This window comes from Oncorhynchus mykiss, chromosome 13 (genome assembly GCF_057628025.1).
Source record: "Oncorhynchus mykiss isolate SJ-2025 chromosome 13, ASM5762802v1, whole genome shotgun sequence".
NCBI lineage: Eukaryota > Metazoa > Chordata > Actinopteri > Salmoniformes > Salmonidae > Oncorhynchus > Oncorhynchus mykiss.
This window is the reverse complement of record NC_143034.1, coordinates 80,231,371-80,247,142: the sequence shown is the minus strand read 5'-3', so window position 1 is coordinate 80,247,142 and position 15,772 is coordinate 80,231,371. Positions and strand designations below refer to the sequence as shown.

Sequence of the window (15,772 nt, the reverse complement as noted above, 5' to 3'; positions counted from 1 at the left end):
TCCCTGTGGCCTTCTGTAGGGACTAAATAACTAATTCACGACACCTGCTAGGCTCATAATCTGAGGTAGCAACTGCTTCAGATATACAAATCAATGAGCTAGATTTATTAATTTGTTTTCGAACTCAGTGAAACTGCGCAGCTTTCAATCAATCCGATGCCTACGAACGAACATTTCGATTTCAAATTACCCAGCAGCCATTAGAAACAACAAGTAGTCAAAAAAAAGTGTTTTTTCTTAATTAAAAAATGTCTTCTGGCTGTCTAAATTGGCCACATCTTGAAAAGGAGGACAGGGACATACGTTTTAGTTAGGTGGTATACCTTTTTCTGAAAACAAATATGGTAAACCATGACCAGAAAAGGTTTAACGTTTAGCACTGTGGGTCACCACAAGGTTTATCCAGGTGAACGGTGATCACGGCCACCAAGTAGCTGTAACCCTGTTAGTAATAAGGAACCTGAAGTCAGCGTTCAAGCTTACACTACCTGACCTCCTATAAAGGGTTCTATATATATTCTATATATACTGTATACTCAGAAACTACCTAACCTCCTATAAAGGGTTATATATATATTCTATATATACTGTATACTCAGACACTTCCTAACCTCCTATAAAGGGTTCTATATATATTCTATATATACTGTATACTCAGACACTTCCTAACCTCCTATAAAGGGTTCTATATATATTCTATATATACTGTATACTCAGACACTTCCTAACCTCCTATAAAGGGTTCTATATATATTCTATATATACTGTATACTCAGACACTTCCTAACCTCCTATAAAGGGTTCTATATATATTCTATATATACTGTATACTCAGAAACTACCTAACCTCCTATAAATGGTTCTATATATACTGTATACTCAGACACTTCCTAACCTCCTACAAAGGGTTCTATATATATTCTATATATACTGTATACTCAGACACTTCCTAACCTCCTATAAAGGGTTCTATATATACTGTATACTCAGACACTTCCTAACCTCCTATAAAGGGTTCTATATATATTCTATATATACTGTATACTCAGACACTTCCTAACCTCCTATAAAGGGTTCTATATATATTCTATATATACTGTATACTCAGACACTTCCTAACCTCCTATAAAGGGTTCTATATATATTCTATATATACTGTATACTCAGACACTTCCTAACCTCCTATAAAGGGTTCTATATAGAACTTCTGTGGTTCCGTATTGATTTATATAATGGTAATATTGTCAGAATTCAGCTTGTAACAACGATCAGAATTAGTCAAAACCACAAGGTTATGATGACACATTAGGCAATAATTAATAGTAGGCTAAATGATTGTGTCATGCAAAACTTCTATAGATGTCTGTGTGTATTTTGGAAAGCAAATATTCCTACACAATAAATCTATGAATTAATATCTTAGAACAACAATATTTTACAGACACATAAAGGTACACATAACCAATCATTTCTGATAAAAAATAATAGATGTGAAAAAATTGTTGATATAACATTTTAGAAACAAAGTTCATAAACAACATTGTCATCTCACCTCTTAGATTTGGAGTCATGTTCCCCAGAGAGACTCATTTTAGAGGCAGGGACCGCCTCCTCTCTCTCCCCAGAGAGACTCATTTTAGAGGCAGGGACCGCCTCCTTTCTCTCCCCAGAGAGATGCATTTTAGAGTCAGGGCCCCCCTCCTCTCTCTCCCCAGAGAGACTCATTTTAGAGGCAGGGACCGCCTCCTTTCTCTCCCCAGAGAGATGCATTTTAGAGTCAGGGCCCCCCTCCTCTCTCTCCCCAGAGAGACTCATTTTAGAGGCAGGGACCGCCTCCTTTCTCTCCCCAGAGAGACTCATTTTAGAGCACTGAAGTCTAAACAGAGATCCAACATGTTGGTTGTGGTTAACACAGTGACAACTAAACAGAGATCCAACATGTTGGTTGTGGTTAACACAGTGACAACTAAACAGAGATACAACATGTTGGTTGTGGTTAACACAGTGACAACTAAACAGAGATCCAACATGTTGGTTGTGGTTAACACAGTGACAACTAAACAGAGATCCAACATGTTGGTTGTGGTTAACACAGTGACAAATAAACAGAGATCCAACATGTTGGTTGTGGTTAACACAGTGACAACTAAACAGAGATCCAACATGTTGGTTGTGGTTAACACAGTGACAACTAAACAGAGATCCAACATGTTGGTTGTGGTTAACACAGTGACAACTAAACAGAGATCCAACATGTTGGTTGTGGTTAACACAGTGACAACTAAACAGAGATCCAACAGAGATCCAACATGTTGGTTGTGGTTAACACAGTGACAACTAAACAGAGATCCAACAGAGATCCAACATGTTGGTTGTGGTTAACACAGTGACAACTAAACAGAGATCCAACATGTTGGTTGTGGTTAACACAGTGACAACTAAACAGAGATCCAACATGTTGGTTGTGGTTAACACAGTGACAAATAAACAGAGATCCAACATGTTGGTTGTGGTTAACACAGTGACAACTAATTATTGAATGTCAATTGTTTTATTTTATTAATTATCTCTTAGAAATAAAACATTTACTAAAAGACATCCGAACAGTCAGGTGATTTAATGCATCACATGAACATGTAGCTGTGACTGATATTGTTCACCTTTTATCCATGTAGTGGAACTAACAATAATAATAATAATAATAATATTAATAATAACATAATATATAATAATAATATGAATAATAATGTCTCACTTTCTCTTTTAATAATTTCTCTCATTCTAGTGTGTTGCTTTGTTCAACAGGTATGATATTATGATGCTGTTACTGAATTCAGTTCATAATATTAATGTTAAGAAAAGTCTGTTCAGTGGTTTCATACCAAATTACACAGGAAGCAGGAGCTCATTGGAATTTAGAAAACAACAAATGTTCTGATATTCTGAAAGACGACTTACAATTTATACATAAAAAATATACTAATTGTAAAATAACAGCGATATACGAATATATGAACAACATGTTATAATGTGACTTGACTACACCCAGTTAGCTATATGAACAACATGTTATAATGTGACTTGACTACACCCAGTTAGCTATATGAACAACATGTTATAATGTGACTTGACTACACCCAGTTAGCTATATGAACAACATGTTATAATGTGACTTGACTACACCCAGTTAGCTATATAAACAACATGTTATAATGTGACTTGACTACACCCAGTTAGCTATATGAACAACATGTTATAATGTGACTTGACTACACCCAGTTAGCTATATGAACAACATGTTATAATGTGACTTGACTACACCCAGTTAGCGCCATTTAGTATGATTGAACTGTCACGTAGCTGTCCCAGCTGAAATGGACTGTTAGATCTGAGTGTTTTACTGTCATTCACTACACTAAAATAACACCATACATTTAATGTCTCTACACACTTTACAATAATCCCTGGGAAGAGTCTTACCTTGTAGCCTGAATTCACAACCAGAACATGTCAAGTCATTGAGATATTTTCCGTTGTGCTGAGAGAGAACCTTCCTGATGACAAGTGTCTCTGTATCTATGTTCTAGGTACAGTTGATCTTTGGATGTAATAATATCTGGTCAAAGTCTAGTGACACAACACCATAGTATATCATAACCATAACAACAGTTTAACCTTTGGCCAGTAAAGGCCATAGTATATCATAACCATAACAACAGTTGGCCAGTAAAGGCCATGGAATACTATAAAACAGGGTTCGTCAACTAGGTTTGGCTTCGGGACAATTGTTTTCTGAGTTAAAGTCGACTGTCAAGAACATAATTAGCATATAATATTATCACAATTAATAGGCTGAGTTAATGAATAGGCTGAATGAATGAACAGGCTGAATTAATGACTAGGCTGAATTAATGAACAGGCTGAATTAATGAACAGGCTGAATTAATGAATAGGCTGAATTAATGAACAGGCTGAATTAATGAACAGGCTGAATTAATGAATAGGCTGAATTAATGAACTGGCTGAATTAATGAACAGGCTGAATTAATGAATAGGCTGAATTAATGAATAGGCTGAATTAATGAACTGGCTGAATTAATGAACAGGCTGAATTAATGAATAGGCTGAATTAATGAATAGGCTGAATTAATGAACAGGATGAATTAATGAATAGGCTGAGTTAATGAACAGGCTGAATGAATGAACAGGCTGAATTAATGAACAGGATGAATTAATGAACAGGCTGAATTAATGAACAGGCTGAATTAATGAACAGGCTGAATTAATGAATAGGCTGAATTAATGAATGGGCTGAATTAATGAACAGGCTGAATGAATGAACAGGCTGAATGAATGAACAGGCTGAATGAATGAATAGGCTGAATGAATGAACAGGCTGAATTAATGAACAGGCTGAATTAATGAACAGGCTGAATTAATGAACAGGCTGAATTAATGAACTGGCTGAATTAATGAACTGGCTGAATTAATGAACTGGCTGAATTAATGAACTGGCTGAATTAATGAACTGGCTGAATTAATGAACTGGCTGAATTAATGAATAGGCTGAATTAATGAACTGGCTGAATTAATGAACTGGCTGAATTAATGAACTGGCTGAATTAATGAACAGGCTGAATTAATGAATAGGCTGAATTAATGAACGGGCTGAATGAATGAACAGGCTGAATGAATGAACAGGCTGAATGAATGAATAGGCTGAATGAATGAATAGGCTGAATTAATGAACAGGCTGAATTAATGAACAGGCTGAATTAATGAACTGGCTGAATTAATGAACAGGCTGAATTAATGAATAGGCTGAATTAATGAACTGGCTGAATTAATGAACTGGCTGAATTAATGAACTGGCTGAATTAATGAACAGGCTGAATTAATGAATAGGCTGAATTAATGAACTGGCTGAATTAATGAACAGGCTGAATTAATGAACAGGCTGAATTAATGAACAGGCTGAATTAATGAACAGGCTGAATTAATGAATAGGCTGAATTAATGAATAGGCTGAATTAATGAACAGGATGAATTAATGAATAGGCTGAGTTAATGAACAGGCTGAATGAATGAACAGGCTGAATTAATGAACAGGATGAATTAATGAACAGGCTGAATTAATGAACAGGCTGAATTAATGAACAGGCTGAATTAATGAATTGGCTACACTACAAATTTAACAACATGTTTAACACATGTGATTTGTACATAATACATTCAGTGACAATAAAATAATTTAGATCTGATTAAGTTCATAAAATCACCAGTATCTCGGTATTATGAATCTTAGCATGATACTGTCAAAGTGTCCTTCCCGCCCCAGACAGAGGCCTTCCTGCCCCAGACAGAGGCCTTCCTGCCACAGACAGAGGCCTTCCTGCCCCAGACAGAGGCCTTCCCGCCCCAGACAGAGGCCTTCCTGCCCCAGACAGAGGCCTTCCCGCCCCAGACAGAGGCCTTCCTGCCCCAGACAGAGGCCTTCCCGCCCCAGACAGAGACCTTCCCGCCCCAGACAGAGACCTTCCCGCCCCAGAGAGAGGCCTTCCCGCCCCAGACAGAGACCTTCCCGCCCCAGACAGAGACCTTCCCGCCCCAGAGAGAGGCCTTCCCGCCCCAGACAGAGGCCTTCCCGCCCCAAACAGAGGCCTCCCCGCCCCAGACAGAGACCTTCCCGCCCCAGACAGAGACCTTCCCGCACCAGAGAGTGGCCTTCCCGCCCCAGACAGAGACCTTCCCGCCCCAGACAGAGACCTTCCCGCCCCAGAGAGAGACCTTCCCGCCCCAGACAGAGACCTTCCCGCCCCAGACAGAGACCTTCCCGCCCCAGACAGAGACCTTCCCGCCCCAGACAGAGACCTTCCCGCCCCAGAGAGAGACCTTCCCGCCCCAGAGAGAGACCTTCCCGCCCCAGACAGAGACCTTCCCGCCCCAGACAGAGACCTTCCCGCCCCAGACAGAGGCTTTCCCGCCCCAGAGAGAGGCCTTCCCGCCCCAGACAGAGGCCTTCCTGCCCCAGAGAGAGGCCTTCCCGCCCCAGACAGAGGCCTTCCTGCCCCAGAGAGAGGCCTTCCCGCCCCAGACAGAGACCTTCCTGCCACAGACAGAGGCCTTCCCGCCCCAGACAGTGTCCTTCCCGCCCCAGACAGAGGCCTTTCCGCCCCCAGACAGTGTCTTTCCTGCCCCAGACAGAGGCCTTCCCACCCCAGACAGAGGCCTTTCCGCCCCAGACAGTGTCCTTCCCGCCCCCAGACAGTGTCCTTCCTGCCCCAGACAGAGGCCTTCCCGCCCCAGCAGAAACATGTAATCATTAACTACAAGCTACAAACACGACAGTAGAATCCTCCTTCGTGGCCTGACCCAACAACAGAAGGTCACAAGTGCCTTCCTAAAAGCATAATGGGTACTAACCAAACACAATATGCCCTTCACAGACGAGGAGCTATTCAAAAAGTGCATGGTGACAGTTTTGGAGGAATTGGCCACAGACAAGTCTATGGATAGCATAATTGCGTCTGTCAAACAGGTGCCCCTTGTCTGCTTCAACAACCGGACACCGTGTCCATGCTCTGAAGGATGACGTGCATAGGATTGTTCTGGAAGGGCTCAGTCAGGCTGAGCATTTTCCCCTGGCTATTGATGAGAGAACTGTTGTTCCCCTGGCTATTGAGGAGAGAACTGTTGTTCCCCTGGCTATTGAGGAGAGAACTGTTGTTCCCCTGGCTATTGATGAGAGAACTGTTGTTCCCCTGGCTATTGAGGAGAGAACTGTTGTTCCCCTGGCTATTGAGGAGAGAACTGTTGTTCCCCTGGCTATTGATGAGAGAACTGTTGTTCCCCTGGCTATTGATGAGAGAACTGTTGTTCCCCTGGCTATTGATGAGAGAACTGTTGTTCCCCTGGCTATTGATGAGAGAACTGTTGCATTTGTTACATACATTAAAACAATCCCACGTTATAAATTAAAATGTAGCTGTGATTCAAACGAAAGAACGATGGAGCAACAAGAATTGATTAATCAGAAAATTCAGAAAGAATCCCAGCTGAGACACAGGCCATAGAAATGTAAAGGTCATTTCAGACTAAGCCGACATATGCAGTGTTTACTGTGAATGCAGTCTCCGTGAAGGAGGAACATTTCCTTTAAATGTCAACAACTTGTAGGCCTATGTATGCTATATGAATATGTGTAGCCTGGCCTATATGATGAGTAACGTTATATTCAACCAGCCCATGTTTACTGTGAATGCAGTCTCCATGAAGGAGGAACATTTCCTTTAAATGTCAACAACTTGTAGGCCTATGTATGCTATATGAATATGTGTAGCCTGGCCTATATGATGAGTAACGTTATATTCAACCAGCCCATGTTTACTGTGAATCTCCATGAAGGGGGAACATCTCCTTTAAATGTCAACAACTTGTAGGCCTGTCTGCTGTATATGAATATGTGTAGCCTGGCCTATATGATGAGTAACGTTATATTCAACCCAGCCCATGTAGTGTTTCAGGCGTTCAGACAGTGAAAACTGATGCGTTTTAAGCTCTCGCCCAAAGCCTGTTGTCTTGGCATGTGGACATAAACTTTCTGATCAACCAAATATGTTCTTATTCTACTCATTACAAGTCTCTAGTAGCACAATCAAGCTGTTTCCCCAGTTTACTGAGGAGTATATTCAACCCCAGCTAAAAGCCCACAGACCTATTTATTAAATAAAGTCCACCACTGTCAGAGTCCTCAACTGTAGTGAGAACATTCTGTCATATGTTTAAGGGCTGTTTCATGATTGTGATTCCAAAATGTTCCAGTAATGGTTTGAATACACCTGCTCTTTCTTATCAGAAATGATGAGTCTACAAGGCTTGTTCTCTAAATGTGTTTCTCTGTAGGCTACATACTGAACCCTTAAAGATATAATCCTTAGTTGATGAACCCATTTCTGTCAAGGCTCAGGAGAAGACCCAGATGCAGACAGTTTCGAAGTAACAACATTTTATTACACAGAATGGGGGGGGACAGGGGGGGGGGGGTAAACGACAGGTCAAGGACAGACAGAGGTCAGTAATCCAGAGCAGACTCCGAAAGGTACAGAACGGCAGGCTCAGGGTCAGGGTCAGGCTCAGGGTCAGGGTCAGGGTCAGGCTCAGGCTCAGGGTCATGGTCAGGGTCAGGCTCAGGGTCAGGGTCAGGGTCAGGCTCAGGGTCAGGGTCAGGGTCAGGGCAGGGCAGGGTCAGGGCAGGCAGGGTCAGGGCAGGCAGGCTCAGGGTCAGGGCAGGGCAGGGCAGGCTCAGGGCCAGGGTCAGGGCAGGGCAGGGCAGGCTCAGGCTCAGGCTCAGGCTCAGGCTCAGGCTCAGGCTCAGGCTCAGGCTCAGGGTCAGGGTCAGGGTCAGGGCAGGGCAGGGCAAGCAGGCAGGCTCAGGGTCAGGGTCAGGGCAGGGCAGGGCAGGGCAGGGCAGGGCAGGCAGGGTCAGGGCAGGGCAGGGCAGGCAGGCTCAGGCTCAGGCTCAGGCTCAGGCTCAGGCTCAGGCTCAGGGTCAGGGTCAGGGTCAGGCAGAATGGTCAAAACCAGGAAAACTAGAAAACAGGAACTGACAGGTGCATGGGGAAAACCGCTGGTAGTCAGGCACCCTCAGGGCAGGCAGAATGGTCAAAATGGGAAAACTAGAGAACAGGAACTAGAGAATGACAGGAGTACGGGGAAAACTGCAGGTAGTCTTGACTAAACAAAACGAACTGGCAACAGACAAACAGAGAAGACAGATTTAAATACACTGGGGATAATGGGTGACACCTGGAGGGGGGTGGAGACAATCACCAAGACAGGTGAAACAGATCAGGATGTGACACTCGTCTCCTCAGGTTCTAGTCCTTCAATAAAACGAAATGCTACTACGACGTGGCCTTTTGGACAGGCGGATGACAATACCTTGGCAATACCTTGACCATCTATTGATAACAGATAATCAATACCTTGACCATCTATTGATAACAAATAATCAATACCTTGACCGTCTATTGATAACAGATAATCAATACCTTCACCATCTATTGATAACAGATAATCAATACCTTGACCATCTATTGATAACAGATTAAACAGACAGAAAATATGTTCAAGGAAATCCAATCTAAACAAAAAAACATTCAGAAATGACAGAAGCTGCTATGCAATTACTCTGTTACCATCCAACAACAGATCATTAGCAACAGAAACCAAGTTCAGAAACAGATACGAATACACATTATTATTGTGTTTGTCCACCAAGAATGATCATATAACTGATATGAGTTGACTTGTTCCTATATATATAACCTGTATATTTTTTCATCAGGCCACAGAGGAACCTCAGTTCTAGCAGCAGACTGAAGGTTCCCTCCAGATTGGTCCTCAATCTGTTACTCTGCTGTCTGTGGAGTTCAGTCTTGGAAGAGACTGCTGGTGGGGGACCATCAATCTGTTACTCTGCAGTCTGTGGAGTGCAGTCTGGAAGAGACTGCTGGTGGGGGACCATCAATCTGTTACTCTGCAGTCTGTGGAGTGCAGTCTGGAAGAGACTGCAGGTGGGGGACCATCAATCTGTTACTCTGCAGTCTATGGAGTGCAGTCTGGAAGAGACTGCTGGTGGGGGACTATCAATCTGTTCCTCTGCAGTCTGGAAGAGACTGCTGGTGGGGGACCATCAATCTGTTACTCTGCAGTCTGTGGAGTACAGTCTGGAAGAGACTGCTGATGGGGGACCATCAATCTGTTACTCTGCAGTCTGTGGAGTACAGTCTGGAAGAGACTGCTGGTGGGGGACCATCAATCTGTTACTCTGCAGTCTGTGGAGTGCAGTCTGGAAGAGACTGCTGGTGGGGGACCATCAATCTGTTCCTCTGCAGTCTGGAAGAGACTGCTGGTGGGGGACCATCAATCTGTTACTCTGCAGTCTGGAAGAGACTGCTGGTGGGGGACCATCAATCTGTTCCTCTGCAGTCTGGAAGAGACTGCTGGTGGGGGACCATCAATCTGTTACTCTGCAGTCTGTGGAGTGCAGTCTGGAAGAGACTGCTGGTGGGGGACCATCAATCTGTTACTCTGCAGTCTGGAAGAGACTGCTGGTGGGGGACCATCAATCTGTTCCTCTGCAGTCTGGAAGAGACTGCTGGTGGGGGACCATCAATCTGTTCCTCTGCAGTCTGGAAGAGACTGCTGGTGGGGGACCATCAATCTGTTACTCTGCAGTCTGTGGAGTGCAGTCTGGAAGAGACTGCTGGTGGGGGACCATCAATCTGTTACTCTGCAGTCTGTGGAGTGCAGTCTGGAAGAGACTGCTGGTGGGGGACCATCAATCTGTTACTCTGCAGTCTGTGGAGTGCAGTCTGGAAGAGACTGCTGGTGGGGGACCATCAATCTGTTACTCTGCAGTCTGTGGAGTACAGTCTGGAAGAGACTGCTGGTGGGGGACCATCAATCTGTTACTCTGCAGTCTGTGGAGTACAGTCTGGAAGAGACTGCTGGTGGGGGACCATCGATCTGTTACTCTGCAGTCTGGAAGAGACTGCTGGTGGGGGACCATCAATCTGTTACTCTGCAGTCTGTGGAGTACAGTCTGGAAGAGACTGCTGGTGGGGGACCATCAATCTGTTACTCTGCAGTCTGTGGAGTACAGTCTGGAAGAGACTGCTGGTGGGGGACCATCGATCTGTTACTCTGCAGTCTGTGGAGTGCAGTCTGGAAGAGACTGCTGATGGGGGACCATCAATCTGTTACTCTGCAGTCTGGAAGAGACTGCTGGTGGGGGACCATCAATCTGTTACTCTGCAGTCTGTGGAGTGCAGTCTGGAAGAGACTGCTGGTGGGGGACCATCAATCTGTTACTCTGCAGTCTGGAAGAGACTGCTGGTGGGGGACCATCAATCTGTTCCTCTGCAGTCTGGAAGAGACTGCTGGTGGGGGACCATCAATCTGTTCCTCTGCAGTCTGGAAGAGACTGCTGGTGGGGGACCATCAATCTGTTCCTCTGCAGTCTTGGAAGAGACTGCTGGTGGGGGACCATCAATCTGTTACTCTGCAGTCTGTGGAGTGCAGTCTGGAAGAGACTGCTGGTGGGGGACCATCAATATGTTACTCTGCAGTCTGTGGAGTACAGTCTGGAAGAGACTGCTGGTGGGGGACCATCAATCTGTTACTCTGCAGTCTGGAAGAGACTGCTGGTGGGGGACCATCAATCTGTTACTCTGCAGTCTGGAAGAGACTGCTGGTGGGGGACCATCAATCTGTTACTCTGCAGTCTGTGGAGTGCAGTCTGGAAGAGACTGCTGGTGGGGGACCATCAATCTGTTACTCTGCAGTCTGTGGAGTGAAGTCTGGAAGAGACTGCTGGTGGGGGACCATCAATCTGTTACTCTGCAGTCTGGAAGAGCCTGCTGGTGGGGGACCATCAATCTGTTACTCTGCAGTCTGTGGAGTGCAGTCTGGAAGAGACTGCTGATGGGGGACCATCAATCTTTTACTCTGCAGTCTGGAAGAGCCTGCTGGTGGGGGACCATCAATCTGTTACTCTGCAGTCTGTGGAGTGCAGTCTGGAAGAGACTGCTGGTGGGGGACCATCAATCTGTTACTCTGCAGTCTGGAAGAGCCTGCTGGTGGGGGACCATCAATCTGTTACTCTGCAGTCTGTGGAGTGCAGTCTGGAAGAGACTGCTGATGGGGGACCATCAATCTGTTACTCTGCAGTCTGGAAGAGACTGCTGGTGGGGGACCATCAATCTGTTACTCTGCAGTCTGGAAGAGACTGCTGGTGGGGGACCATCAATCTGTTACTCTGCAGTCTGGAAGAGACTGCTGGTGGGGGACCATCGATGGAGGATGCTGTTCTTCCTCTCCATCATCTTCAGTTTTCTGTCATCAGAAAGGTTCTAAATACTTTGACCAGGGAGATGAATTATATTCATTGATCTAACAATTACACTGTTAAAAACTGAGGAAGTACGTCTCCATCTGCACAAGCTGAAAAACAGCTGTTCCATCTCCACTTTCCTGCTGAGCCCCGATAATAAAACATGGATTAGAGAGGGCAGACAATAATGTATGCAGAAAAATAACCTCTTTGTTTAGTCATTTGAAATGAATTACATACATTGCAATTTTATGTTGCTGGAGCATTGCAACATATTGGCTCGGGTGGTTGTTGTCCTTGATGATCTTTATGGCATTTCTGCGACATCAGCAGTGTATGTGGAGCGTATGTCCATACATAATTGTACTATTTGTTATTCAACATAAAAGACGTGCAACAAATGATCACATTGGTATTTTAACGGTGTTATTGTTTAAATTGTTTAAATTTAAGAGTTTAAATGTTGAAACAGAGGATACATCTAAAACAGTATAAAACAAGATGATAAACAGAGGATCCATCTAAAACAGTATAAAACAAGATGATAAACAGAGGATCCATCTAAAACAGTATAAAACAAGATGATAAACAGAGGATCCATCTAAAACAGTATAAAACAAGATGATAAACAGAGGATCCATCTAAAACAGTATAAAACAAGATGATAAACAGAGGATCCATCTAAAACAGTATAAAACAAGATGATAAACAGAGGATCCATCTAAAACAGTATAAAACAAGATGATAAACAGAGGATCCATCTAAAACAGTATAAAACAAGATGATAAACAGAGGATCCATCTAAAACAGTATAAAACAAGATGATAAACAGAGGATCCATCTAAAACAGTATAAAACAAGATGATAAACAGAGGATCCAACTAAAACAGTATAAAACAAGATGATAAACAAAGGATCCATCTAAAACAGTATAAAACAAGATGATAAACAGAGGATCCATCTAAAACAGTATAAAACAAGATGATAAACAGAGGATCCATCTAAAACAGTATAAAACAAGATGATAAACAGAGGATCCATCTAAAACAGTATAAAACAAGATGATAAACAGAGGATCCATCTAAAACAGTATAAAACAAGATGATAAACAGAGGATCCATCTAAAACAGTATAAAACAAGATGATAAACAGAGGATCCATCTAAAACAGTATAAAACAAGATGATAAACAGAGGATCCATCTAAAACAGTATAAAACAAGATGATAAACAGAGGATCCATCTAAAACAGTATAAAACAAGATGATAAACAGAGGATCCAACTAAAACAGTATAAAACAAGATGATAAACAAAGGATCCATCTAAAACAGTATAAAACAAGATGATAAACAGAGGATCCATCTAAAACAGTATAAAACAAGATGATAAACAGAGGATCCATCTAAAACAGTATAAAACAAGATGATAAACAGAGGATCCATCTAAAACAGTATAAAACAAGATGATAAACAGAGGATCCATCTAAAACAGTATAAAACAAGATGATAAACAGAGGATCCATCTAAAACAGTATAAAACAAGATGATAAACAGAGGATCCATCTAAAACAGTATAAAACAAGATGATAAACAGAGGATCCATCTAAAACAGTATAAAACAAGATGATAAACAGAGGATCCATCTAAAACAGTATAAAACAAGATGATAAACAGAGGATCCATCTAAAACAGTATAAAACAAGATGATAAACAGAGGATCCATCTAAAACAGTATAAAACAAGATGATAAACAGAGGATCCATCTAAAACAGTATAAAACAAGATGATAAACAGATGATCCATCTAAAACAGTATAAAACAAGATGATAAACAGAGGATCCATCTAAAACAAGATGATAAACAGAGTATCCATCTAAAACAGTATAAAACAAGATGATAAACATAGGATCCATCTAAAACAGTATAAAACAAGATGATAAACAGAGGATCCATCTAAAACAGTATAAAACAAGATGATAAACAGAGGATCCATCTAAAACAGTATAAAACAAGATGATAAACAGAGGATCCATCTAAAACAGTATAAAACAAGATGATAAACAGAGGATCCATCTAAAACAGTATAAAACAAGATGATAAACAGATGATCCATCTAAAACAGTATAAAACAAGATGATAAACAGAGGATCCATCTAAAACAGTATAAAACAAGATGATAAACAGAGGATCCATCTAAAACAGTATAAAACAAGATGATAAACAGAGGATCCATCTAAAACAAGATGATAAACAGAGGATCCATCTAAAACAGTATAAAACAAGATGATAAACAGAGGATCCATCTAAAACAGTATAAAACAAGATGATAAACAGAGGATCCATCTAAAACAAGATGATAAACAGAGGATCCATCTTAAACAGTATAAAACAAGATGATAAACAGAGGATCCATCTAAAACAGTATAAAACAAGATGATAAACAGAGGATCCATCTAAAACAAGATGATAAACAGAGGATCCATCTAAAACAGTATAAAACAAGATGATAAACAGAGGATCCATCTAAAACAGTATAAAACAAGATGATAAACAGAGGATCCATCTAAAACAGTATAAAACAAGATGATAAACAGAGGATCCATCTAAAACAGTATAAAACAAGATGATAAACAGAGGATCCATCTAAAACAGTATAAAACAAGATGATAAACAGAGGATCCATCTAAAACAGTATAAAAAAAGATGATAAACAGAGGATCCATCTAAAACAGTATAAAACAAGATGATAAACAGAGGATCCATCTAAAACAGTATAAAACAAGATGATAAACAGAGGATCCATCTAAAACAGTATAAAACAAGATGATAAACAGAGAATCCATCTAAAACAGTATAAAACAAGATGATAAACAGAGGATCCATCTAAAACAGTATAAAACAAGATGATAAACAGAGGATCCATCTAAAACAGTATAAAACAAGATGATAAACAGAGGATCCATCTAAAACAGTATAAAACAAGATGATAAACAGAGGATCCATCTAAAACAGTATAAAACAAGATGATAAACAGAGGCTCCATCTAAAACAGTATAAAACAAGATGATAAACAGAGGATCCATCTAAAACAGTATAAAACAAGATGATAAACAGATGATCCATCTAAAACAGTATAAAACAAGATGATAAACAGAGGATCCATCTAAAACAAGATGATAAACAGAGTATCCATCTAAAACAGTATAAAACAAGATGATAAACAGAGGATCCATCTAAAACAGTATAAAACAAGATGATAAACAGAGGATCCATCTAAAACAGTATAAAACAAGATGATAAACAGAGGATCCATCTAAAACAGTATAAAACAAGATGATAAACAGAGGATCCATCTAAAACAGTATAAAACAAGATGATAAACAGAGGATCCATCTAAAACAGTATAAAACAAGATGATAAACAGAGGATCCATCTAAAACAGTATAAAACAAGATGATAAACAGAGGATCCATCTAAAACAGTATAAAACAAGATGATAAACAAAGGATCCATCTAAAACAGTATAAAACAAGATGATAAACAAAGGATCCATCTAAAACAGTATAAAACAAGATGATAAACAGAGGATCCATCTAAAACAGTATAAAACAAGATGATAAACATAGGATCCATCTAAAACAGTATAAAACAAGATGATAAACAGAGGATCCATCTAAAACAGTATAAAACAAGATGATAAACAGAGGATCCATCTAAAACAGTATAAAACAAGATGATAAACAGAGGATCCATCTAAAACAGTATAAAACAAGATGATAAACAGAGGATCCATCTAAAACAGTATAAAACAAGATGATAAACAGATGATCCATCTAAAACAGTATAAAACAAGATGATAAACAGAGGATCCATCTAAA

The 15,772-nt window shown here is 41.1% G+C and overlaps 3 protein-coding genes across 3 annotated transcripts in view; 1 reads left to right on the top strand and 2 right to left on the bottom strand.

Moving 5' to 3' along the window:
* The window catches only part of LOC118937868 (stonustoxin subunit beta-like), a 397,513-nt gene extending 393,917 nt beyond the window's left edge, over window positions 1-3,596 (bottom strand). The window contains exon 1 of the mRNA XM_090197881.1: window positions 3,481-3,596. The gene's annotated coding sequence lies outside the window, so the exon portion shown is untranslated. The remainder of the gene's footprint in view (window positions 1-3,480) is intronic.
* The window catches only part of LOC118937847 (NLR family CARD domain-containing protein 3-like), a 527,060-nt gene that overhangs the window by 184,067 nt on the left and 327,221 nt on the right, over window positions 1-15,772 (top strand). The window lies entirely within an intron of this gene.
* The window catches only part of LOC118937840 (NLR family CARD domain-containing protein 3-like), a 201,525-nt gene that overhangs the window by 139,855 nt on the left and 45,898 nt on the right, over window positions 1-15,772 (bottom strand). The gene's annotated exons all lie outside the window — the stretch shown is intronic.